Source organism: Equus asinus, chromosome 1 (assembly GCF_041296235.1).
Source record: "Equus asinus isolate D_3611 breed Donkey chromosome 1, EquAss-T2T_v2, whole genome shotgun sequence".
Classification (NCBI taxonomy): domain Eukaryota; kingdom Metazoa; phylum Chordata; class Mammalia; order Perissodactyla; family Equidae; genus Equus; species Equus asinus.
In genome coordinates this window covers 107,354,066-107,379,124 of record NC_091790.1, presented here as the reverse complement: position 1 = coordinate 107,379,124, position 25,059 = coordinate 107,354,066, and the positions used below count along the sequence as shown (strand labels likewise).

Sequence of the window (25,059 nt, the reverse complement as noted above, 5' to 3'; positions counted from 1 at the left end):
TGCACTTATCTCTCTAAAAGATAATCAGTAGAATACAGAAACAAAGAATACAGAAACAAATCTTTATTTCAGACCTCGAGTGTCTGTGTGTGTAAACTGGCAAGCTATAAGCTCTAATGAGCTTAGAAAAGGCATACCAGCTTCTATCTAACCATAGCATCAATGTTTATCCACCTCTCCCATAATTAAAATCAGATGTCTGACCACATGCAACGGGTGAGGGTTTGCTTACCTTAATAAATACTTGTAACCTAACTATTTGACCACTTAAGTGCCACTGGCTCTGTGAATTGAATCGGCAGGGAAAAAGAAAAGAGTGTCAGTGTCAGAATCCACTTTAGGCATTTAAGCTGACTCCACAATTTATTAAAAAACTTTCACACAAACAAATTCCAACCTCAGATATTTCTCTCCTCATCTCAGGTCCATCAAATTGCAAGTTAACTACTAATTCTTGTTGACTGAATAACTCAACACATCAAAACTGTGTGATCGTTTGCCTAAAGTGCAAATGATTTGGGAAATTTCATCTAGATGTTTTTATTCATGTCATGGAAAATCATGTATATTACCCTTCAACATTTAATCATCAGCCACTTTCTAAATATTTTTTTTTTTTAAAGATTTTATTATTTCCTTTTTCTCCCCAAAGCCCCCCGGTACATAGTTGTATATTCTTCGTTGTGGGTCCTTCTAGTTGTGGCATGTGGGACGCTGCCTCAGCGTGGTTTGATGAGCAGTGTCATGTCCGCGCCCAGGATTCGAACCAACGAAACACTGGGCCGCCTGCAGCGGAGTGCGGGAACTTAACCACTCAGCCACGGGGCCAGCCCCCTCTAAATATTTTGAAATGTCAAGTCAAATCTAAATTCTCTAAATTCTCGAATTTAATCCAATTGCATTAAGAATAGCAAAACAGGGAGAAATTATTCTAACTTCTTAGACATAATGCTAACTTCTTAGACAATTGCAAGAAGAATGTAAACTGCAACCATATTTCCTATAGGTTCATAATCGGAAGAAGTTAATTTTATTTCTCAAGTAAACAAAACTCTTTTTATTTAAATGCCAATCTATTGTTCACAGAATTACAGACTTATTGTATGCTAGGAAAAGAGTTAAATAATTGCCACAAATAATTAAAAATAAATCATTGGCAAAATAAAAAATGAATGCATTCTAGATAAGTGATTCCATTTAATTGAGATACTTTGGATTTCCACGTATGAGCTTAATTTTTCGCTCCTGAGTTTGGTCAGCTTTGCTTTAACAAGCACTGTATGCCTTTTTCTACCTCTTCATCCTACTAGGATAGATAGATAGGTAGGTAGGTAGGTAGATAGACAGATAGACATTATATTAATATAATTTTACTATTTATTTTAATTCTACAAAACACTCTATCTTACAATATATTTCATCTTTATGCACCAAGCAAGGGAACTATTTGCAGCTCTTAATACTTAGTTAAGTGGATGAAGCATTTCTTCAGAGGCATCTGTTACATGGTAACAAGCATACGACCAATTTGATAAATATTTACCAAAAGACTGCAAGACATTTACCCATGCACAAAAATACACAAAGCAATGGTAGGAGGAAGAGAAACTTAGAGAAGAAATAAAATGAAACTAGCTTATGTAGAAATAGTAAGTGACTTTATTGAAGTGGTTTGTGTCTCAACCTGTTTTAAGGGGGATACTATTTAGAATGACCACATATAATGCTAGCCTTCTTTCCAAAGTTAGTGAACCCAGGCAATGACTTTTCATCAGACCCTTAATAATAATTGTAGAAAAAGAGCTTAGCTTTTTCCCAGTATTACACGATCTTGACTTGCAAATGGCATGACTTGATTTTCAGTGATTAGAGTCTACACTGTAAATTCATCAGTTCATTATTAATTACATTTTGTCAAGATAAAAAATGTTTCATGTGATTCCAAAAGTAAGCAATTTATTTTGATGTAAGTAACTGAGAGTTTAAAATTAAACTAGAACAGAAGTTTCTATTTTATAAATGAAATTAAATAATATAAGAACAGAAGTTTTAACATTCTTTTTGTATCACAGATGCCTTTTAGAATCAGAATCTGATGAAATGTCCAGACTTTCCCAGAAAAAAAATGCATATTCAAACAAAATTTTGTATACAATTTCTCTGCAAGCTTGTCCTTTGACATCAAAGTTTAAAAACCTTTGAAGTAAAAGTTGGGACCACGTTGACGAATACATGCATGCAGTAAGGATCTCTGCGTAATTATGTTTATTATTGCAAGACTGAGCCACAATTTGGATTCCTAGCAGCCAAGGGGAAATAGAAAGCCTAATTATGATGACTCTCATCAAGAAAAGGAAACATAGCTCTCAAGGAAAACAAAGCTTTGCCTAGCAGCGAATTATAAATAATTTCCCCTGAGACTGTTTTATTTTACTTTGGAAACTATGCATAATCTCAAATGCAATAGTAAATTTCATCTAATTTCTTATTTTGGCCACTTAAGAAAATAAGAGGACATAAGATTACTAGGACACAGGCAGCCTGTTGGGTGTCACATTTATAGAGAACACGCATTCAATTCACCTCTTGTTAATCACTTCTATCCTTGGATTATGTTCCGTACAATTTAATCATCACTCAAAGTTAGGCTTTTTATAGGTGCAATTCAGATATCAGCCTTCTGGAAATCTCTGGTACATTCAACTTTAAGGAAGATAGGAAAAGAAGAAACAACATATGTATAAGAGTCCTCAAAGAAGAAAATCAAAGCATTAAATGAGAGAGATATTTAAAAAAAATCTATAATTAAAAACAAACGTTCCTAAAATTAGGACTATATATCTGAAAATACATGTTGTACAGGTGCACTATGTACCACTGAGAAAAGTCTAATGAGATTACTGACTGTTAAAGAAAGTGAGTCAATTCTTTTGACATCTGGACAAAAAGTCTAAGTCACATAGAACTGAAAGAAAAACAAACTGTCGAGAACTTTCAATAGCAACATTTTATCCCTTATGGGGTAAACTGAAAAATATAATCTGAGCCAAGTATTTTATACTCAGATAAACTGTTTTTTAAGTGTAAAGTCAAACTCTTTTCATTATCCCCTGAGTCATCTCTGAGGTATCTACTAGAAAATAACCTTAAAACAATTAAAATGACTGGAGATATATCAATTTAAGGACTGTTGGTGAGTATTAGCATATAGTTAATTGTAGGACTATGCATAAAAGTAGCACTATGAAAAGCAGCATCATTTCTTCCCTTATTCTTCCCACAAGGGAAGAAATATAGTATGTAATAGTTATACGTACCAATCCTAATGTCGACTTCTCCCCGAAAGGTACAGAGTGAGTAGGATGTAGGAATAGGGATAGAAGGTAGACATCTTTGAATACGTCTTGTTTTATAGCATTGACTTTGAAACCATGTAGGAATTTTATATAACAAAAAATTTAATCCCCCAAAATTGAAATTAAAACGAGATAAATGAATCTAAATGAGTAACTGGTTGCTGGTATAACCATACAGAAACTAATCCAACTAAATAGTTTTTGATGATAGATCCCTAATAACATATGCCCTAAGGACAAAAAATGCTGGAAAAGACTTTAAACAATTTTCAGTAATCACATTATGGGTGGTAGTGATGGTTTTGTAATTCAAAAAGTGTTGCGTACATAAAATATAATTCTGCAATATTATAATCCTATTATCCAGTGTCCTTCATAAGCAAGATTCTTGGCAAGAGAGAAGGGAAAAACACACGTGAGAAAGAAGAGATTAAGTGAAGACCTTTTAGTCCCGAATTTGAAGTATCAATATAAACTGATATTTTCTGCTTGAAAAAACGACTTTCTAATTTTTTCAACTGAAAACTCCTAGAAATACTGATGCACCCAGTAGCAATGAGTACCTCCAGCACACAGAATTTGCTGTTGAAATCCAGTTTCCTTCTGAAAATAGTCAGAGCTCCTTGGAGAACCAGCTAATTCCAGGTCTGGGATAGGAAATATACAAAATCTTCTTGGAAACTCTCATCACATCAGATCCCAAGGAAGCTATAAAAGATCACAAGCTTTGTGTTAAAGACTTAGCAATCAACTTGCAGAGACTGTAAAAGGTGAGGCAACTTGAAGATCAAGGAGGAAAAAAATCTTCAAAAGATTGAAACACATCAAATAAATTTCAATCTGTGAGTTCACAATGATATTTAAAAAAATAATTGTTCAGTCATTAGATAACATTAGAGAACCAATGATTACTTTGAAAACTCACAAACAAAGAACCACTGGGTCATCAGATAGTAGATAAGAGTAAGATTTTCTTTATTGTGGTATTTCAGCCAACAAATAAAAAAGGAATGATAGAATAGGAACATCATCCTTTTGTAACCCAAAATGAATCACCATTAGGCATTGAGCATTGATTATGCTAATATCAAAAAGAGAAAGATAACCAGATATTAGATTCTTCTGATGGAGGAACAAAGCACCTCCTAATGAGGAGTCTTTTCAGAAAATCAAATCTGAATCCGGTCAGTTCTCCAGATCCCATTACTAATTTAAAGAAAATCCAGAGGAAAGAGGAACGTGTTAAACTGCTATGGGGATATAACCAGCAAAATCCTAACAATCTTGACAAACCATCAGGTTTCTTCAGCAAATAAATTGCAAAGAGGAAAAAAAAAGATGAGGGGAAATCAGTAGGCAAAAAGAAATGTAAAAGGAACATATTAACCAATCATTACATGTAGGCCTTGTTTGGATCCTGATTCAAACTAGAAAAACTTATGACATTAAAGATATAATTGGAAATTTGAACACTGACTGAATATTTGATAACATTCAGAATTAATCATTTTTAAGATACAATTATGATATTGTGGTTACGTAACAAGAAGAGAGTCCTTTTCTTTTAGAGTTACATAATGAAATGTTTATTCAGAAAATAAAATGTCTGGAATTTGCTACAAAACAATTTGAGAAGGTGGATGTGGGTAAGGGTATATATGAAATCATTTTGTTGGAGCTGCAAAATGGCACATGGGGAGTTTACGATATTATTCTATTTTTTTAATTTTCAAAAATAAAACATTTAAAATAAAAACATGCATTCAGTAGCTTTGCTGCATGGTATTGTCCTGCCCTGATGGCACTTGAAACATCTGCAAATTTCTCTATTAGGAGATATTTCTTGCCCCCTGTGTCTGAGAGAAGCAGCCCGTGTCACCTATGAGACCAGCAAGGGTTAATGCCTATGAGACCAGCAAGGGTTAATGAGAGCGAGCAGCTGATACATCTGGGGAGCATGAGCTATATTAAGGACAAGCCAGCATGAAAAGGTAACCGGAAGAAGCAGCTGAGCATTCTCTGGTCAAGCCTTGAGGTCATCTGGATTAAGGGACTGTGGTTTACAGTCTAGCAAGGGACATGTATCATTTCAGCGCTTTGTTTCAAAACCTAGCACAAGAGTTCCTTTGGTTTGGAATGGGATCAAAACTGAGTAGAAGCCTTCTTTCTTCTCAATAAGCAAGTTTAAATGTTTTGTATCACAACACCTTTCAGGAAAGAATACACGAGATTCACAATTACAGCAACAAAAATTTAACGTCTTTTGGATTTTTCTATGTTGCAAAAATTTCCATTAGCCATATATATGTGAATATGATGATAAACACTTCTTTTCATTGTCGTATCAGTGAGCAAACACCTACAGCATTTATTATGTGGTGGCCCTGTGCAAAGCATAAGAAATACTAACAGAGGCATAGTAAAACTATAAGGATATTATAGTTTCATGGAAAGTGGGTTTTGAATCAAACAAAAATTGTCTAAAATCTTGACTCTGTCATTTCTTGGTTCCCTCATCTGTAAAACAGGATTTTAGTGTACTTTCAATATGTGGGTTAATTGTCTTTTTCACACTTGCTTTCTTATGATCAGCAACTTCTGCTACTTACCTTTGAGTCAAGGCATCTTTGAGTCTTAGTCATCTTTCTCCTTATGTAAACACCACGACCAGGTGCTATCCTAGCCTACCAGCTCAATCTCTCCTGAAGGAAAACCTGAAACAAGTCCATAGTTACAGATTAATTTTTCTCTTATGGTAAAACAATGTTTATTAAAAGTTAGAGGCTGTTTGTAGAACAGTGTGTCATAAAGACTCAAGTACTAGTTTTAATCTTCTAATGCCCTCATAACTTAACTAACACGAAGAGGGATACAAAGTTAAGTGTAGTGGACTATGCTATTAGAGAAAAGACAGCTCTGCCTTAGTCCTAACGGACACAGAATACTGAATATGGCACACTTCAGCCATTCATAGTTTGGCGAGGGCCTCTTTTTCTGATCTCTATCTTTCATAGTTAAAAACAGCAGTAAATAATTAAAATGCAGAAACCATTTTGATGCAATCTTAACGCACACAACCTCATGCCGTACTTACAAACCAGCCATATCTAGATCGTAAATTTCATTCAGACTACAAGATAAAATGAGCCCATTTCATTTACGGTAAAAGCTAAAGCCAGCTATGGTTTTCCATCAACCCATCCAGCATTTAATGTAGGACAGAAGTTTTCAAAGCAAGAGAGCTGGCAGGTAAGGCAACAGTTAGAAAGGCCACGAAGCCACTCCAAACACTGTGGACCCACTTTCATTCCCACTAGTCATTTCATTGACTAGAGGCTGGGACACTGGGAAATATGGTACTTTTTATTGTATTCAGCATATTTATTATATAATCAATCCAACGCCCTTCCGGAAAAATTAGGACCAGTAAAGCAAAAAAAAAAAAAAAAAAAAAGTTGTCTAAAACCCCATCATTCAGAGATAATCACCATTATTACGCATTTATGTATCTCTATCCGGATTTTGTATGAACACATGAATAAATATATATATATATATATTTTTTAAAGATTTTATTATTTCCTTTTTCTCCCCAAAGCCCCCCGGTACATAGTTGTATATTCTTCGTTGTGGGTTCTTCTAGTTGTGGCATGTGGGACGCTGCCTCAGCGTGGTCTGATGAGCAGTGCCATGTCCGCGCCCAGGATTCGAACCAACGAAACACTGGGCTGCCTGCAGCGGAGCGCGCGAACTTAACCACTCGGCCACGGGGCCAGCCCATGAATAAATATATTTTTACAAAATTTGACCAACCACGTATGTTCTGTAATTTATTTTTTTCACTTCTGTGACTATTTTCAATGAGATTTAGTACAAATCTACATTAAGAACTGTGATAATACAGTATTTGGTTATACGAAGGACTCATGTGCTTAACCAATTTTCTGGTTTTTTTCTTTTTTAAATATGTGTTTTGAATATATATCTTGATACTAAGGAAATATGATGTGTCAGAATTCCCAGGAGTGGTATCTTACCATGCTTTAAATTCTCCTTTCTAACCTCCCAGCCCGTGCTCCTTAAAAGCAACACTTAATTCACTTTCCATGGCAGACTTTTCTATGTTAGCAACACAGCATATTAATGGGAAAAGGCTACAGAAGTTGGATGGAAATAGGTACTTTTTCTGTACACAACCCCTCTTGAATAGGTTTTCTGTCAAAGGAGAAAAAATTTTCTCAGATATCTGGTGTGGCCATTGGTGACTGAGCCAGAGAAAATACAAGAACGTTGAGAAGAGATGCGTGTGGTCTGGGACTGTGACCCCGCAGGGGCGTCTGGAACGATCTCTGCGTTTGAGAATCAATCCATTTGACCAGATATTTCCAAAAGCTTTTGAGCAGCCAAAAGTTTAATTCCCATATAGCTTAGTTCTTTACAAAGCCAATGCTACAATACTCTCTAGCCATTTTAAATTTTACATGTGAAATTTGATTGATCAAATATTGCAATGGATCTTTTGAGCATTATGCATCTTTGGTTCTTCTTCGTAAGCTTCTAACTTTCTATTTCTACTCTACCAAAGTCAGTCATTTCCCATGAAGAAAACCAGAATAAAATGTTCTGTTGCAATTTCAGAATCAGGTTACATTTCTGGTTTCAATGATTATGCATAAGAAATACATTTTTAGTGACTGAAGCTCTGTAATTTTTAGTGACTAACTATAAAGAAAATATTTACAAAGAAAAGTTTTAGTCAGTGTCTATGTCACTTATACACACTGATGTCTCCCAGAGTCCATTCTCTGCATGTTCTTATTTTACGATACACTATTGGCACGACCTACCTCAAGCACCTAACTGACCAGCATTCCACATACAAGAGGACTCAGCTTGTGGCCAAAGTTAGAATGAGACCAACGTTCCAAATGGACCACTCACATGTGCTTCTCTGCTCGCACTTGGATTTGTCTGCATTTGATGGAAGATAAGCAGTGGCAACCCTGGCAAGCGGGAGGTGGAGTAAGAATCCCAGAGGATAGAAAAATATTAGGAAGCAGGAAGATCAGGACAGTGACAGAAATGCAGAAACACACACAAACAAGGTTGATGCCAATGTAGGTGCAGTCAAGATTTGGTACCAGAACAGCTGCCTGGATAAATAGGATCCTTTATAGAAGAATGCTTCCCCCAGGTCAGCCCTGTCTTGTTATATCACCCCTACACTCAGGGACAGTTTGACCAACCATTTGTTGACGATTTGTTATTTATGCTAAAATTGATTTACGTATGTTCCATTTGTTAGTTATGTTAAAATTGGTTACATATGTCCCTCTGACAATTACTGTTGGGTCATAGCAGGAAAGAGGAAAGCATAACTAAAACAAAAAACAAAACAAAACAAAAAATGAGTACTCCTGCAAAGGTCAGGCTCCTTTTCAATCCTGATTTGGCAGTGCCCTGGTGAGCAGCTGGTGCCATGGTTTGCTTGGCTATGGGACTCTGGGTCTGCAGGGGCATGGCTGGTAGGAGTTCCATCAGAAGGAGGAGTTTCAACACAGGGAGGAGTTTCATCAAGTCAGGTCAGTACCTGAGCAGCCATGCAGCAGAGAGCCCTGGTCACATTACTGATGACATTGGCCTCACCCCTAGCTTGGTAGGTAAGCAGCAACTTGTGTCAAAGAAAAGATCAGAAAAGATTTAACGTATAATCTGGGTAGGTATTCTTGGAGGAAGGAAGCTGTCTCAGTGCACGCCGTGTCACAGGTCCCTGAGCTGAGGGCCCCAGTATCAAACACATGTTGAATCCATCAGTGTCAGGGACCCAGTGGCAGGGAAATCCCAGCTAGCTAAGGGACTGGAAGCTGCAGCCCCTGTAATTTGGTGGGTTAACATCAGCCTAGAATTTTATACTAGCATAGAGAATACCAGTTTTGTAACTGGTACATGATACCATGTTGGCCCAAAAGAGGAGGTACTTGAGGGCTGAAAGAGACAAAACAGAAACTAGGTTAAAGCATGGGTGAAGGCATTTGAAACTCACAAATAATCTAGGTGCCGCTCCCAAAATATGTAATGGACTAGAGCACCAGACCCAATCAGGACCTATTTTGCCTCCGCTCAGCCCTTATGCCAATTTTGGATCTGGAAAATCCCCTGGGACCTCCAGGGAGGCAGCCTTATGCCGAGGTGACCACCTGTTGCAATGAAAGGCACAGGCTACACTGGCCCACGTGAAGAAGTGGGGTGGAAGCATGCCCACAGGGGCTTTAGAGAGACCAAAATCAAGGCTGCCACACAGGCTGGGCACAGATCTTGCACTAGCATCGCTGTAGGGGGGCAAGTAAGCGCTATTACATAGTAGGAATGGACTGAACACAGCCTGGAGGAAGCCTCTGTTAGGGCAAGCCCTGGGAAGCCAGGCATGTCCCAGCAGGAGGGGTAAAGTGGAGCCCAGTAGTCAACCCGAAATGACAGTGGAGATGGAGGAGTTAAAGAAAGATCCATTTCTGACAATGAAAAAGAGAGGGTAATCCACCATATGATTTCTCCCTTATAATAGTGGTTATATGTCAGTGGGGCTGGTAGAGCCACACAAGGGCATTTTGAAAATTTTAGGAGGCCTTTCATTTTCTCTTTGTCACAGTGATTGGGAAACATCATGGACATTCAGTGAGAGGGGTCAGGGATACAAAGTGTCCTGCAATCAAATAATTGTTCCATAGCCTACACAACTTCCACATTGTCTTGCTGGATATTTACATGGATGAAAAAGTCTACCTAGAACCTAACTTCTTTTATATTAACACAAAATATTTCTGTACAGTTTTAAAGTACACTGAATCTTCCAGTAATAACTAAATTGAGAGAAGATTATATTTGGCTTGATTAGAATGATTCTGTGAGCTGTTCACCATCTCAGGAAACCACATCACTGACAGCAATGCTGCTTGTGACAGTTGGGCCACCTACACAGCACACCTGGATTGCCAGAGTCTGTATCTGTCACATTCGTGATGATTCTACACATAGTTACAAACATCTGGATCCTTAATTATGTTTTATGGTGCAGCCATATCTGAGTCATTGTACATTAAAAGTAATTAAGTTCAAAACAAACGTATAGTAGAGAAAATAAAGCCAAAACTTAGTTCTGAAACAAGATTAATAGAATCAATAAACTCCTAGCAGAATTGATGAAAAATAGAGAAAAGGCTCAAACTAACAATATCAGAAATGAAAAAGGAGACATCATTAGAAATCGTGCAGCCGTCCAGAAGGTAATAAGAGACTATTATTTAGAACACTACACCAATTAACTTGACATTTCATTTTAAAAAAGCTCAAATTTCTAGAAAAACTCAAATCACCAAAGTGTCATGTAAAGAAAAAGAAGATTACAGTTCTATATCTATTAAAGAAATTGAATTTGAGATTAAACCCCTTCTCACAATGTGAAATAACATACATTTTAGTCAGGATCTTTCAGAGAAGAGGAGACCCCTCCCAACTTTTGTGATGAGCTGAGCAATTCCCTGACCTCCACAACCCAACGAGGACATTTCCTTCTCTAAAAAGGAAAATTAAAAACTAAGCTCTCACAAACAAACAAACTAAGCTCTCTCTTAAGTGAGGTGAAAATTCTAAACAAAACAATTACAATCACAATCAAGCTCTGTACAAAAGGATAATATATCCCAACCAAGATGGAGATATTCTGAGAAGATAATGTTGAATTGACATTTGATAATCAAGCAATGTAGATTAGCAATGAACAGAAAAAAGGGAGAAAAATAATACGATCACCTCAATAGAGACAGAAAAGGCATTTGACAGAATTCAACACCCATTCATGATAATGACTGACAGTACACTAGGAATGGAAAGATCGTCTTTATCTGATAATGAACATCTCAGAAAAGTACAAATACAAACAGAAAAAGAATCTTATCAAATTTAGAGGTGAAAGATTGAAAACTTTCTTCCTGAGATTGGGAATGAGACATGGATGTCTGCTAGCACCACTTAGTAGATAGGGCAGGCATCACAAACTCAAATGTCTGCAAGGTTCATGGCAATAGAGAGGGGTGGGGTCTATGGAATTTGAGAAAGAATCTTCTGCCAAAAGTCATTCAAATTCAATTACAAAACAAAACCAAACAAAACCAAGACAAAACAAAACAAAAAAATCACTGGGTCAGCCAAACATAATATCTAAAGGCCATATTTAGTCTACAGTCTGCAAACTGGTGAACTTGGTTGGGGTTATTTTGGGCTCAGCTGATAGGATACTAAACTTCACATTGAAGTGAAAACAGTAATCAAGTATATTACTACCTGAAGGAGATCTTGTCTTTTAATAGATGTCAAAGCCTTAAGCTAACGTTTGTGTCATTTGGAGGAGAGAGCTAAAAAGGCAAAGTCACATTATAGTGAGAAAGAATAAACAACACCAGGGATAGAAGATGGAAAAGTGGGCCATGGGGAGTAGTGACATGACAGCAAAGCCACTTGGTTATGAATTATTCCAAGAAATCCCCAGGACACCTCCGCCTGAATTTGTCATATTGTACAAGTGTGAAAGGAAGGTGGATGAAAAATGCATTAGGAAGTTGGCTGTTTTCATTTGTTAAAGCCTCCCCTATGTTTTGCCTAAAAAGTGCTTTGCATATAACAGTCACTGGTGAAGCCTTTGAATTTAATAGCTTTCTCTCCTGGTATCTGCTGTTGCAGATGAACGACTAGGCTGGTCCCCAGTGAATAAGGATGGTCCTCTATGCCCCTAGCCTGGTGTCATCAGTTTGCTCCTGGGCCCAGAGTTGCAAACACAGGAAGGCAGAAGGAAGGCAGGCCACTTTGCTGAGGAAGAGCCACCTCTTGGGGGGTCTACTTGGCACATGTGTTAAGAACCAGCTTCACCCAGAATTGCCTCCCTCACTTGTGCAGTGAGAAGTTCATGGAATCTTTGGAGCAGTGATTTTCTGAATGTAAACTGACCTTGGCTTTTGTGTTTCCCTGGAAACTCTTTTCTCAGCTTTGCAAAGGAGATGAGCTCTTTACCTGCGTCCCAGAACAAGGCAGAGACTGCATGCAGGTGGTTTAAAGTCCAAACACAATCCCTCTGGTGCCTTGGCCACTTGGTGTGGATTTCCCAGGTCAGCCAGTTAGACAGCTCCAACGGTTCACCCAGAGTCCCCAAAGGAGATCTCGTCCCTGAAACAAGACCTGTGTCCATGTAGCCTGACAGAGCTGACCCTAACGGTGGTCAGTCAGGGCTGTCACCCACAGACCCAGTATCAGACCTGACACTTGGATGTACCCGTTTTTAGAAACGCCAGGGCTTGGGGGAGTTCTTGACTGTGTTTGTATTTATCATCACAACTCTGTTTTAGATCACGTGACTTGGATTCTTCTAGTCATCTTCAGGTTTTCTTCTCCTTCAGATAACTAAGAATACTGGCTGCCACCAAGAGCTTAAGCAGGTGACACCAGGGACAAAGGAAAGAATTAAATTCTATTTCCTACAAACTCCAACTTCCCTTTGGACTCCATCCTTAGAAAGCACCTCCAGTTGTCTCTGATTCATTGACTTTTGCTTCTTCCTGAAAAAGAGAGAGAACAGAAGAGAAAATATGTTTCTTTTATTTTAAGTTGTTTCAAGCACAGCACATGGGAGCACCGCGTTGGTTAGAGATTCTGACACACGGGCTAGTTTTCAGGAGTTTATGACATTCACTATTTTAATGAAGTTGCAGAGAGCTTGCCTGAGGGTCAGACTTCATATGCATGCTCTATTTGCTGAAATGCGACTCAGAACTGCAGCTGGCCTGGGGCTGTTTGCTATGCATGGTGTCATCTGGATCAGACCACACTTGTTGGAATTTGCCTTCAAATAACAACTTTGATTAATGCGAAATATGAACTTTTGTTGACAAAATTTAAATTTCTTACATAGGGGTGAATCTAAGCCTAGATCAGGGCGAGAAGAGATAGGTCTGAATTTGGGGAAATTAGATTCATTACGCTGGAATCTTGTGGACAGAGACTCTAATTTACTTGTGAATTAACTTACCCTGTGCCTAAAGAATTAAAGCCTAATTGGTAAGTACTTAGTAAATGGCTGTTGAATGACTTAGTGGTGGGGAAGTTTACTTGTGGAATTAAGGCATCTCATTAAGACTGCTGTGGGGGACAAAAGTAGCCCAAAATATGAGCCAAATAATTATGGGCCACATCTTTAAAATTCACGCATATTAAGTACTTTATTAAATAGAAAAACGGCAACTTGAAAAATACTGCTGGTTTAAAATCACCAGAATTTCCATGGAAAAAAACGTGGTACACCACAGTTTCCAGTGGCCTCTAGCCAGCTGGGAGTGCAAAGACCCAGCAAGGAGGTGGACTTCAGTAGCAAAGACAACCCAAGTGTCTTCTAAGAATAAGGTGGGGATATTGGCAAGACTGGTGATGTCAGAAGCGTGGCAAATATTTTCTAAACAATAGGTGTTTATCACAGCTCCACTTAGTGAATAATTATTTTGCAGTGGAAAAAATGTTCATCAGCAAAGCACTACACTGGGGAACCCCCTTCCACATTTTTTGTCTGTGTGATTTAGGTCAACATGGAGTTGTGACCTATGTAGAATGAAGACTTGAGTTACTTGTGTCCATCTTTACCACCACGTGGGAAAAGTCTTTCAGACAATGAAGATAATGCAGAGAAATTCAGGATGAGAGATGGATACAGATAGTTTTCTGGTCATACTGTGAAAGCATCTGGATCCAGCTATGCCTGAAGCTGATATCTGGATATCAGCTATACCTGAAGTGTTTAGTGGAAAACTCTTTTAAAACATATTTTTGTTCCAGCTTATGTCTCTCTATTGCTTTTCCTCAGTTCTCATCTAGCAAAGTTACGTTTTCCTTTAAAAAATCATGTCCAAAATAATTTTTTATAGTTTACTAATAAACGATCTGTATCTCTATTGGTAGCCTTAATGCTCTACTTTAAAATTATCTACTTTTCCAAGTAGAAAATTATTTGAGACCTTATCATCTCAACATAATTAAAAAAAATCACAAACTAGCTGAATGAAAGCCTGGCCCAGCTCTTTTGAGAAGGCAGAAGAACTGCCTGCAAGAATAGAAAGATTACCTTACATGTAACAATGGAATTTTTCTGAATTAAAAGCAATAGCATAGGTCTGAGAAACTTCATTTGCCTTGTAGCCAGCGCCTGTATTTTTAGCACCTCCCACACAGAGAGTCGGGTGAGGGAACCGGAAAGCTCCATTCTCTCATCTTCCTACATCCGCACTTCTAGCATTTATCTAATTTCTAATTGGAAAGTCGCCAACCGCCACTCGGGCAGATGAGCGAGAGAGCCCCAGACCTTCCTGCCCAGTGTTATCATTCCAGGCTGCAGAGGTGGGACTCCCGCTGTGACACTTGGACCACAGCCTCTCCTCCCTTTGCTATTTCAGTTTCTTTTGAAGACTTTAATCATCCTTACGTCCTGGTTTATACTCATAGCACTTGGCTACCAGGATTAGGAGCTAGTGGGCTCTATCTACTGCTTGTATCACATTGTCCCTCCTTGTCCCCAAGTTGAAATTAGGGGTTTAGTAGACAAATTCAACTGATATGATTTGCCTATAAAAATTGTCCCCAAAGACACAACAGCTTAAGACTTAAGAAAGTCTTGACTCTTTTAAATCCTTTGCATTTCCTTATAAACTTTAGAATCAGCTTGTCAAAAAAAAAAAAAAATCAGAGTTTAGATTACATCATTTCATATTAACATATGTATAAGATTGAGTGTTCCAATCTATTCATATTTATAACACAATTTAGAACTGGGTTTTCTTTAATTTCTCTTAATGTTTGCAGTTTTCTGTATACAGGTCGAGAGCAACTTTAGTTAGATTTATTCCTGGGTATATGATATTATGATGCCATCACAAAAGCATTTGTTAAATTTCATTTCCTAACACATTCTGATATATGGAAGTGAACTGATTTTTATATACTGATTTCATATACAGCAATCTTGCAAAACTCTCTTTAAGACTCACGATTTATCTGTGAATTATTTTGTTTTCTTCATAGATAATCATATCTGCATATAGTAGAAGTTGACTTTTATTTTTCCATTTTCAAACATTATACTTTTCATGTCTTTTTTGTGGCCTTACTGCATTTACTATGAACTTGAGCAACTGTTGAATAAAAGTGATAACATCCTTGCCCTGTTCCCAATTTCAAAGGGAATAAATTTCATTATTTCATCACGAAGTATATTGGCTGAAGTTTTGTTTTTTTTGGTAGATATTCATTATTAGATTATTGAATGTCTGGTCTAACTGGATTTGCTAAGAGTATTTGTTTTTTAAAAAAATCATAAATGAATGTTGAATTTCATTATTTCTGCTTCTGTCGAGGTTATCATGATGCTGTCCTTCAGTTCCTTAATGTGGTGTATTAGTAGGAGTCAGATACCACTGAAGTGCTGAGGGCAAAAAAAAAAAAAAAAGTTCTGTGAAAGGCAGGGGCTCAATTTTGTCAGGGAGATGCCACATTGTTTATACTAACACCAGTTATAATAAGTGTATGTGAGTCAGAGCATGATTATAGGTACTTTTTTTTTTTTTGAGGAAGATTAGCCCTGAGCTAACATCTGCCACCAATCCTCCTCTTTTTGCTGAGGAAGACTGGCCGTGAGCTAACATTTATGCCCATCTTCCTCTACTTTATATGTGGGATGCCTGCCACAGCATGGCTTGACAAGTGGTATGTAGGTCTGCACCTGGGATCTGAACCGGTGAACCCCGGGCCACAGAAGCGGAGCCTGAGAACTTAACTGCTGTGCCACCGGGCCAGCCTCTACAGGTACTTTTCAAACACAAAAGACCTGGATATAGGTATTGAGAGGAAGAGTAACAAAAGTAAAAACAATGGTATTTTAAAATATATTATGAGAGCTTTAGTACTATTGCAAGTCATTAAGTACTGACTACATGCATTATCTGACTTATCCTCAAAGCAACCCTATCATTTCCACTTACAAGAGAGGAAAGTGAAGCTCACGGTGGTTGAATAACTTGCCCAATGTTGGAACTATTAAGTGCTGATGATGGAATCCCAACTGGCTTTAAACCCAAACTCAAGTTTCTTTTGGAGGAGGCAGCGTAATATAGTGTGTGAGGATTTATACAGGCTTTAGTTTTGACAAACAATGTTTTTAAGTGATACTCTTATAGATGTAAATAATAGACAAGAAGAAATTGTGCTGTGAACCATTTTATAGAGATTGTGCATGTGAAGAATTATAACGCCTGAAATTCTTTCCTTCTGGATACTCTCATAAGTTTCTCTAAATGAAAGAACTTAATTGTGTGCCTTTGGGACCGTGGGCTGAGCAAAGGGTTGAATGCTTGCATATCTTGTGGGAAAATAAATTCTTCAGTTCCCCTCTCTCCTTCCTACATGAAAACTCTGAAGTTCTCATAATATTCCCTAAAATAGTGTCTGTCACTTTGACACTGCTAGCTGCTCTCATACTTTGATGATAACATCACATTCTTCTATTTTTCTTCTGCACTTCTGTTCCTTCTGACTTCTTTGTGGGCTGCTCCACCCATCTCTTAAATGTTAATGTTCACATTCACTTTCTGGAAAGCTCATATCTTGGGATCTCATATCTTATCTACCTAGTAGCTCCAGCAAGAAAATAAAAGTGATGAGTCATTCATACATCATTAATACTTCAATATAAATATATAATATATATAAATATATATAATATCAGTATTATTATTTTTCTTTTGCCAATTGGGCTCAAGTTTTTTAAAGACATTTTTCATCAAGACTTTATATTTTTAGAGCAGTTTTAGGTTCACAGCAAAATTGAGTAGAAGGTTCAGAGACTCCCATATACTCTTAGCCCCCACACATGTATAGCCTCTCCCATTGTCAACATCCCCCACCAGAGTGGAACATTTGTTACAACTGATGACCCTACCTTGACACATCATAATCATGCAGAGTCCATAGTTCACATGAAGGTGTCACTCTTGGTGTTTTACATTCTACGGGTTTGGACAAATGCAAAATGACACGTATCCATCACTATGGTATCATACAGAGTATCTTCAGCATCCTAAAAATCCTCTGTGCTCTGCTTATTCATCCTCCTGCCTCCCAACCTCTGGCAACCTTTGATCTTTTTACTGTCTCCATAGTTTTGCCTTTTCCAGAATGTCATATAGTTGGAATCATATAGTATGTAGCCTTTTCAGATTGACTTTTTTCACTTCGTAATATACATTTAAGGTTCCTCTGTGTCTTTTCATGGCTTGATAACTCGTTTCCTTTTAGCATTGAATAATATTCCATTGTCCTGATGTACCACAGTTTATTTATCCATTAACCTACTAAAGGGCATCTTGATTGTTTCCATTTTTTGGCAATTATGAATAAAGCTGCTATAAACATGCATGTGCAGAGTTTTGTGTGGACATAAGTTTTCAACTCCTTTGAGTAAATACCAAGGAGCACGATTGCTGGATCCTCTGGTAAGAGTACGTTTAGTTTTGTAAGAAATCACTAAACCGTCTTGCAAAGGGTCTGTACCATTTTGCATTCCCATCATCAATGAATGAGCCTTCCTGTTGCTCCACATCTTCACCAGCACTTGGTGTTGTCTGGGTTCTGGATTTTGGCCATGCTAATAGGTGTGCAGTGGTATCTCATTGTTGTTGTTTTAATTTGCTCTTCCCTGATGACATATGATGTGGAGCATCTTTTCACGTGCTTGTTTGCCATCTGTATATCTTCTTTGGTGAGGTGCTATAGATGCCTCTGGCTCATTTTAAAATCAGGTTATTTGTATTCTTTATTGTTGAGTTTTAAGAGTTCTTTGCGTATTTTGAATAATAGTCTTTTATCCGATGTGTCTTTGGTAAATATTTTCTCTCAGTGTGTGGCTGTTCTTCAGCATCATTTTTTATATTCTTCATTATATAGAATTCTAACATTGCAGAAAACATGAAGACAAAAATACAAACAGAAAAAGTTTCAACACATGAAAAATATTATATATATATTTAGGGTTAATTAAATATTATTTAAAACATTAAAACATATCTGGAAATGATGAACAGCAAATTGAGAGGAATGGTTAACACTGAGGAGGAAGACAGAGAAAGAGGATCAGTGAGGCGTGCATAGGGTTTTAAAATTCAGATTAAACAATCCTTGACTAAAATATGGTAAAACTTTATATCAAGAATGTTGGATTATGTTCTTATCTATTCTTTTCTATGAGTTTGAAATATTTCATAATTTAAAAAGTAAAAAATAGAAATCAGAATGGGTTCTAGTGTTTTTATACCTGTGATGTTGGTGAATCCATTACTTTAATTTCACTTTTTAGGGTTCAATTTTTTATTTATAAGTTTCCTTTTCATTCTGAAATTCTGGGAATGCTTGTATGATGTTACGCTTCACTGCTTTCCCAGGTACATCCTAATTTACAAAGTATGACACTTCAAATGTTTGCTTAAGCAATGCACTCAAATTAGTTAGTTTATAAGGGGAATGTAAACACATTATTATTGCAGTGTTTATCGTGTTGAAACAAAGTGCCCTGGTTTGAATTTGGACTATTCTGTCAACTGAGTAAATGAACTCATGGTCAGTAGCCTGAGTGAACATTACTGGTCTAAATATAGGATGTGTTATACCATGCCCAAACTGGGTCAACACCACGAGGAGGTCTGTGCTAAAGAATTTTTCCCATTTCTCTTGGAAAAGCATATTTCTATTCAGCTCACAGATGAGGGTTTCCTACACATAGTGATTTTAACTCCAAGGTAAAATTTCTAAAAAATGTTTCCAAGATGATTTAGCAAATCATGACCACTACACTTCTAACTGGTCCTTGGAATGAACAGAAAAGAAAACACGGGCTTCTGAACTCTTCCTAACTGAGGCCCAGGCTGTTAGAGCAACGAGCTGGGCCAGAACTTTCCTCCCTCACACCAACCAAACCAGAAACACCTACAGCAATTGAGTCCTTTAAAAACATTCTCTGAAAGTAAAAGTTGACATAATGAAGCTGGGGTGTGAAACGCTCACAGGCCCTCCAATCTGAGGAACTGTCGAGCTTTTGACCTGGTCAGTTTCTCAGCGGATAAGGCAGCGTTAGGGCCTCCTAATTATGCTAGTCGGAACTTGCCTTCCACAGGGACATGAAGAAGGAATGGGCAAGACTCTTAATTGCCCACATGAAGGGAATCATTGGGGACACTTGGGCTGATAAAAGAGAGCATGAGAGAAAAGAGAGAGCTTGAGAGCTAGAATAAGTGACTGGATGCCTTTTACTCACTCCCCACATTCACACTCACTCCAGCATGGATCTGAAGTGGTTCCTGTGTTGACTTCTAACGCTGTTCACTCACTGTCTAAGCAGGAATGGGTCCTTTTGAAGTCTTTCCTTGTTTCCTCTTTCATCTCATCCTCCACTTCTTAAATTCCCTAAATCCTCAAAGGTTGAATCTATCAAAAGGTGGGGTGCCAGGGCAGTTTGGGGATCTGTGGGTAGGAGAAATTGCCTTAATTCCTTTGAATTGGGGTTGGAATAAGGAAGAGCAAAAGACACAACTTTAGGGACACTGAGCTAGAGGTGGAAATGCTTGGGTGTGTTATAATGGGGCCCTGGGCCCAGGGCCTAAAGTAGATCATGCTGACCCAATAATGAAGAAATCCAGTGTTTGAAATGATCACCTACCAATTCTGGGGAAATTGAATTTTAAACATATGGGACTTCATTGAACTCTATACATTTGTCTGTCCCCAGGAGCTATTTTCTAGGGAGGCTATGCCTGAACTTTTAATGGGAGTCATTTTTATCAGCTTTCTGTGCAAGGGTCACTAGATCTCAGTGTATCTGTATAAGGTGAGCTGTGTGAAAAAGGCCAAAGGCAGCACATGTTCTGATATATTTGGAGTTGTACGGGGGAAACGAGATCATGGAACTGGAGAACAGAAAGAAGATCAAGCACAAGTATCAGCCAGCTGGCCCCACAAATGGCGAAGAAATTTGTCTTTTTTAAGAAGATTGTCAACACAAACTTTGAGAGCAAAAAGAACTAAGTCCTGAAGGAATCAAGGATAGAGTTTATGACATTAGTCATAGCTTAGAAGGAGATTAGATGAAAAGCCAGACCATTGTCTCCCCATAAGGGAAGATGGGGCTGGAATGGGGAGAAAGCATGACCTGGGAGGAGGTCAGTGGAGCCCCACACACCTGAGAAGGACCAAATGCACAGGAGTTGAGAGCTGGCCTCATCTCTGCCAGAGAGATTGCTGTCCATCTTGAGCTGACCAGTAATCGCAGAGTCCCTTACACTGAAGACAGCTCTGTATACATCTCCAGAGGAGTACCTTGGTTGTCCTTCTGCTTATCATACAGAGAAAGATCCTATCTAAAGATGCCCACCTATCACCTGTTGATCAGTCAGCAGCAAGAATGTCTGTGTCCCAAGAATTTGCCGAGTCCTATCTGAACTGTCCCCAGTAGGAACTTCCTTCTTTTCAATGGCCCAAGACAGCCATAAGGCTTCTTTAAAAAGAGGTTGTATCCTTGACATCAAGAACAGAAGTGGAGTTTGGAAGGGGAATGCCTGTGCAACTGTACGTGGGTGGTCCTGCAGAGAACAGGCTCCAGGTGTCCCCCTGAGCCAAGAGAGAGATGACACTCCATCCTGATGCCACGGGGGGTCTTTCATCCCACCTCCAGACACCCCGCCTCTCTGGCCATGCTGTCTGACTCAACCTCATGGTTCTTTGGGCTTCTCCACATGGGCTGTCTGTTCCACAAATGGTTAATTGAACATAGGTAGAAAACAAACGCCTAAGAATTTCTCTCTCCCTTCAGAATACTCTCTTCAGTTTTTAATTCCTTCTTAGTAGTCTATAACTTTCTTTCCAAAGGTAAGTAGTGTAAAAAAATTATTTCTGTGAAATCCAGCTAATTGCTATCTTTAAGAAGTCCCATAGGATAACTGTGAACACAGCCTGATTCTATTTTTTTAAAAGATGATTCTATTTCTTAAAATATTACCTAGAAATAATTCAGTAATTCTTCCACTGTCACCTTTTGCCTCTGCTCTTTCCTTTTTTGTTTTTGTTTTCTTTGTTTTCAGGTATTTATCCCCAATTGGCTCTTAGAAATTTCAGGACTGACAGCTGGTGTCTGACTCTGGCTTGCCTTCTTGATCTTGTCCTGCCTGCTCCAGCTGGTCCTAGTGTGTGTTCTCTATCCTGGCACTGACTCTTGGCAGACTCCTGTTTTTGAGTTGCTGGTGTTTTGTGGTCAGTACCTCAGTATAATTTTAGAGAAGCCAGAAAGGGGAAAAGTTGTGCAATTCTTTTATTCTTCCTAATCTCTCCCCCAGGAGAAGTAAATCTGGAAAAAAGAATAGGGAGGTGCAACGGAAAAAGTCAGCCAGGATTGCTGTGCTTCTGAGAAGATAGAGGATTATACAGACAGCTGGACCAGGCCAGTGACGTTGACCCCTGAGTTAACCATAAAGAGTCTATAGCCCTTTCTCTGTGACCCCTCCCATTCCACCCTCCTCAAGCTGCTACTTGTAGTGGCTGATAGAGTCTAAGGCATCCATTTAGGAACTCCGTGGCACTAGTTAAACAAACTTCAGCACAGGACTCCGAACCAGCCAAGACCTAGACAGCCTGGACAGAGAATGGCTTCTCTACATTTCTTTGGTCGTGACACATAGCTATGTTGGCTGGTTGATTAATTCTCATGTCAAATAAGGTAGGTTAAGTTTCTAGCTTATATACAAATTGGCCCTACTTCCTTTGTACTCATACCTCCATCAAAATAACTCATCTTTGTAATTCTCATCTCTGTAATTATTCCTGTCCTTAAGCAGACACTGTGTCTAACGATACTAATAATAGCCAGATATATAGCACTTACTAGAGCTGTCCGAAGTGCTTTACATATATTAACTCATTTAATACTCATAATAACCCCACGAGGAAGGTGCTTTTATCATCCTTATTTCACAGATGAGAAAAATGAGCAGAGGGGTTAAATAACCTCTGAATCTCTTGCCAATAATCAGTATTAGAGCTGGGATTCAAAGTGAGACAGTCTAACTCTGGAGTCTAGATTTGTGATCATTGAATTGTCTTCATATAGTCATCAATGCCTAGCACGAGATGTTAAACAAACAGGTGCTTTATAAAGAATCTAAGTACATTATTCTAATTGGGGACGTTAAAACTAGGATGTGTAGCAAATGCTTTAACATGATAAGTAATTTTACTTGATTTTCCATCCATATTAGAAAACTAAGACTTGGAGAGTTTAAGAGCCAAGACCCCTTGGGTAGGGCCAGGATTCAAAGTCATCTTCTGACTCCACATCCAGTGTTCTGCCTACTCTGCCAGATGGTCTTCCTACCAGGCCCAGGGAACTGCGGGATCTTCTGGTCCTCCTGTGGCTGCAAGGGCTGCTCTCTGAGGCCCATGCAGTGGATCAGCAAAAGATCTCACTGGACTCTTTTTGCATAAGAAGGAATAAATGCACAGGGAGACCTGTGGTACCCATGGAACAGAGGTGTCTGCTGGCCCTCAAGTGACCCTGCCTAAGCCTCATGCAATAGCTTAACTCAAATCAAAAGTGGGCAAGGCTGCCTTCTGTTCCTGTCTCATCAATAATCCCATACTCCATCACTTCCCTTCTGAGTAAGAGAGACGAGAGAGAGAAATCAGGGCTGGCTCTTCACACTCCAATTCTGTTTTCCAAGAACAGGGAAGTGAACTACCTGGGCTGCTCAGGAAGGTTCAAGCACAGGAGGTGAGATGCTCTTTTCTCTTCTTGAGATCCTCATGAAGACCATTGAGCTAATTGTCTATTTTGGCTTTAATGACAAACAAATCTCACCAGGTCTGAAATTAAGATGTAACTCAAAAAAATGTTTTAAATACTGTGACGTAGTTGAAGGTCTTCAACAGACACAGCATGGAGAGTTGGCTTTATAAATAAAGGCACCAGGGTCCTACGCTACCACTTTCTATGATTTCTGCGAAGTCGCGTCACTTAACTATTCCAACACGGCTGTAAAATTAAACTTACCCAATGTACCTCACGTGGCTTTAAACATGATGTGAGGTGACGCATTTAGTTAGCACTATTTTTTTATCCTTTCATAATTTCATACAAACTCAGGATTTCCCTCTCCCTTGGTACTCTTTATTCTCAATCACCTTTAGTAAAATCTTCCATTTTTTCTTTACCCTGTTCTCCTTAGGAGACAACAAAAGGTTAATTCACAATCTTTGCAAAGTAGAGAAAAAATAACTTTGGGGGATTTTACGAGGTGGCTTTCTAATCCAGGCGCAGGACTGCCGTCTGAGTCTTTGTTTGGAGAGGAGATTTTCACAAGCTGTTTCTCCACAGACGCCACTCTGGTCACCTCACAGTAACCCAACCCTTCTCTGTGGGGAGATGAGCATGTCGCAGCTCTCCCAGCCAAGCAGTTCTACTTCTCTTCTGCCAGTTGATTTCAGGGAAAGAGACTCGTATTATAGCTCAGTGTTTTCTCTAAAATCTCAGCTCCCTACATTCCCATCACATGCAGTCTAATAATAAAACAAGGGCAAACTATTAGTAATTGAATGTTAATTGTAGAAGAGCTAGAAACCATGCAGGTAAAAAGTTAATCACCCAAATTCTACCACCGAGGGGATACCGTTATACTCTGTTATGGTGTTGGTGACTATGCTCTCAGCTTTCTAAATAGATAGCACTCAAAAGTATTTATATATGTGTATTTATATCCAACTAGCTGAGTCTCAGACATCTGAATGGTAATATGTCTTAGTGATATATGTGTGTGTGTGTGTGTGTGTGTGTGTGTGTTTGTGTCTGTTGTTTTACAAATACAAAACCATATGACCTATCCTATTTTGCAATCTTTTTCTTTTCATTTAAGAGCACATTACATGTTTCCTAGACCAGGTGTCCAAAAACAGGAGAAGGGATAAACAAACTGTGGTGCATTTATACATCGTACTAATACTCAGAAATAATAATAAAAAAACCGAACCACCTATACCCCCAACAATAGATAGCTCTCAAAAAATAATGCTGAGTGAAACAAGCTTTGCCCAAAAAAGTACATATTGTGAGAGTTCATTCATATGAAGCTCTAGGACAGTCAAAGCTCGTCTCTGATGGAAAAAAGAAAGCCAGAAAAGTGACTACCTTGGCAGAATGGGACCGAGACTGAGCAAAGGGCAAGAAGGAACTTTTTGAGGTGGGTTCTATCTCTTGACAGGGGTTTGGGTTACACAGATGTATGTATGTGTCAAAATTCATCTAATGGTCCACTTAAGATTTGTACATTTGGTTGTATGTAAATTTCACCTAAGTAAAGAACACCAAATATTGAACTCTGGTAAATAACACGCATGCTAGAATATTTAGGGAAAAGTGGACTGATGTCTGCATTTTACTTTGAAATGCATTTGAAAAAAGATAGATGGAGACAGGGATGGATAGATGGATAATGTCAATTACAACATTTAGGTGGCAGTTTTGTGGGTGTTCTCTGCACAATTTGTTCAACTTTTCTGTAGATTTGAAAATTTTTCATGTTAAAATGTTAGT

At 38.4% G+C, this 25,059-nt stretch overlaps 3 long non-coding RNA genes across 3 annotated transcripts in view; 2 read left to right on the top strand and 1 right to left on the bottom strand.

Moving 5' to 3' along the window:
* Positions 1-3,858, top strand: part of LOC139044755 (uncharacterized) — a 34,834-nt gene extending 30,976 nt beyond the window's left edge. Inside the window, exon 4 of the long non-coding RNA XR_011501829.1 lies at positions 3,724-3,858. This is a non-coding gene — a long non-coding RNA (uncharacterized lncRNA). The remainder of the gene's footprint in view (positions 1-3,723) is intronic.
* LOC106825219 (uncharacterized) overlaps positions 1-25,059 on the bottom strand; it is a 187,926-nt gene that overhangs the window by 73,380 nt on the left and 89,487 nt on the right. Inside the window, exons 4-7 of the long non-coding RNA XR_011501830.1 lie at positions 17,377-18,384; positions 8,204-12,958; positions 5,966-6,070; positions 2,584-4,064 (exon numbers count right to left, since the gene is read on the bottom strand). This is a non-coding gene — a long non-coding RNA (uncharacterized lncRNA). The remainder of the gene's footprint in view (positions 1-2,583; positions 4,065-5,965; positions 6,071-8,203; positions 12,959-17,376; positions 18,385-25,059) is intronic.
* Positions 18,405-25,059, top strand: part of LOC139044757 (uncharacterized) — a 63,340-nt gene continuing 56,685 nt past the window's right edge. Inside the window, exon 1 of the long non-coding RNA XR_011501833.1 lies at positions 18,405-24,706. This is a non-coding gene — a long non-coding RNA (uncharacterized lncRNA). The remainder of the gene's footprint in view (positions 24,707-25,059) is intronic.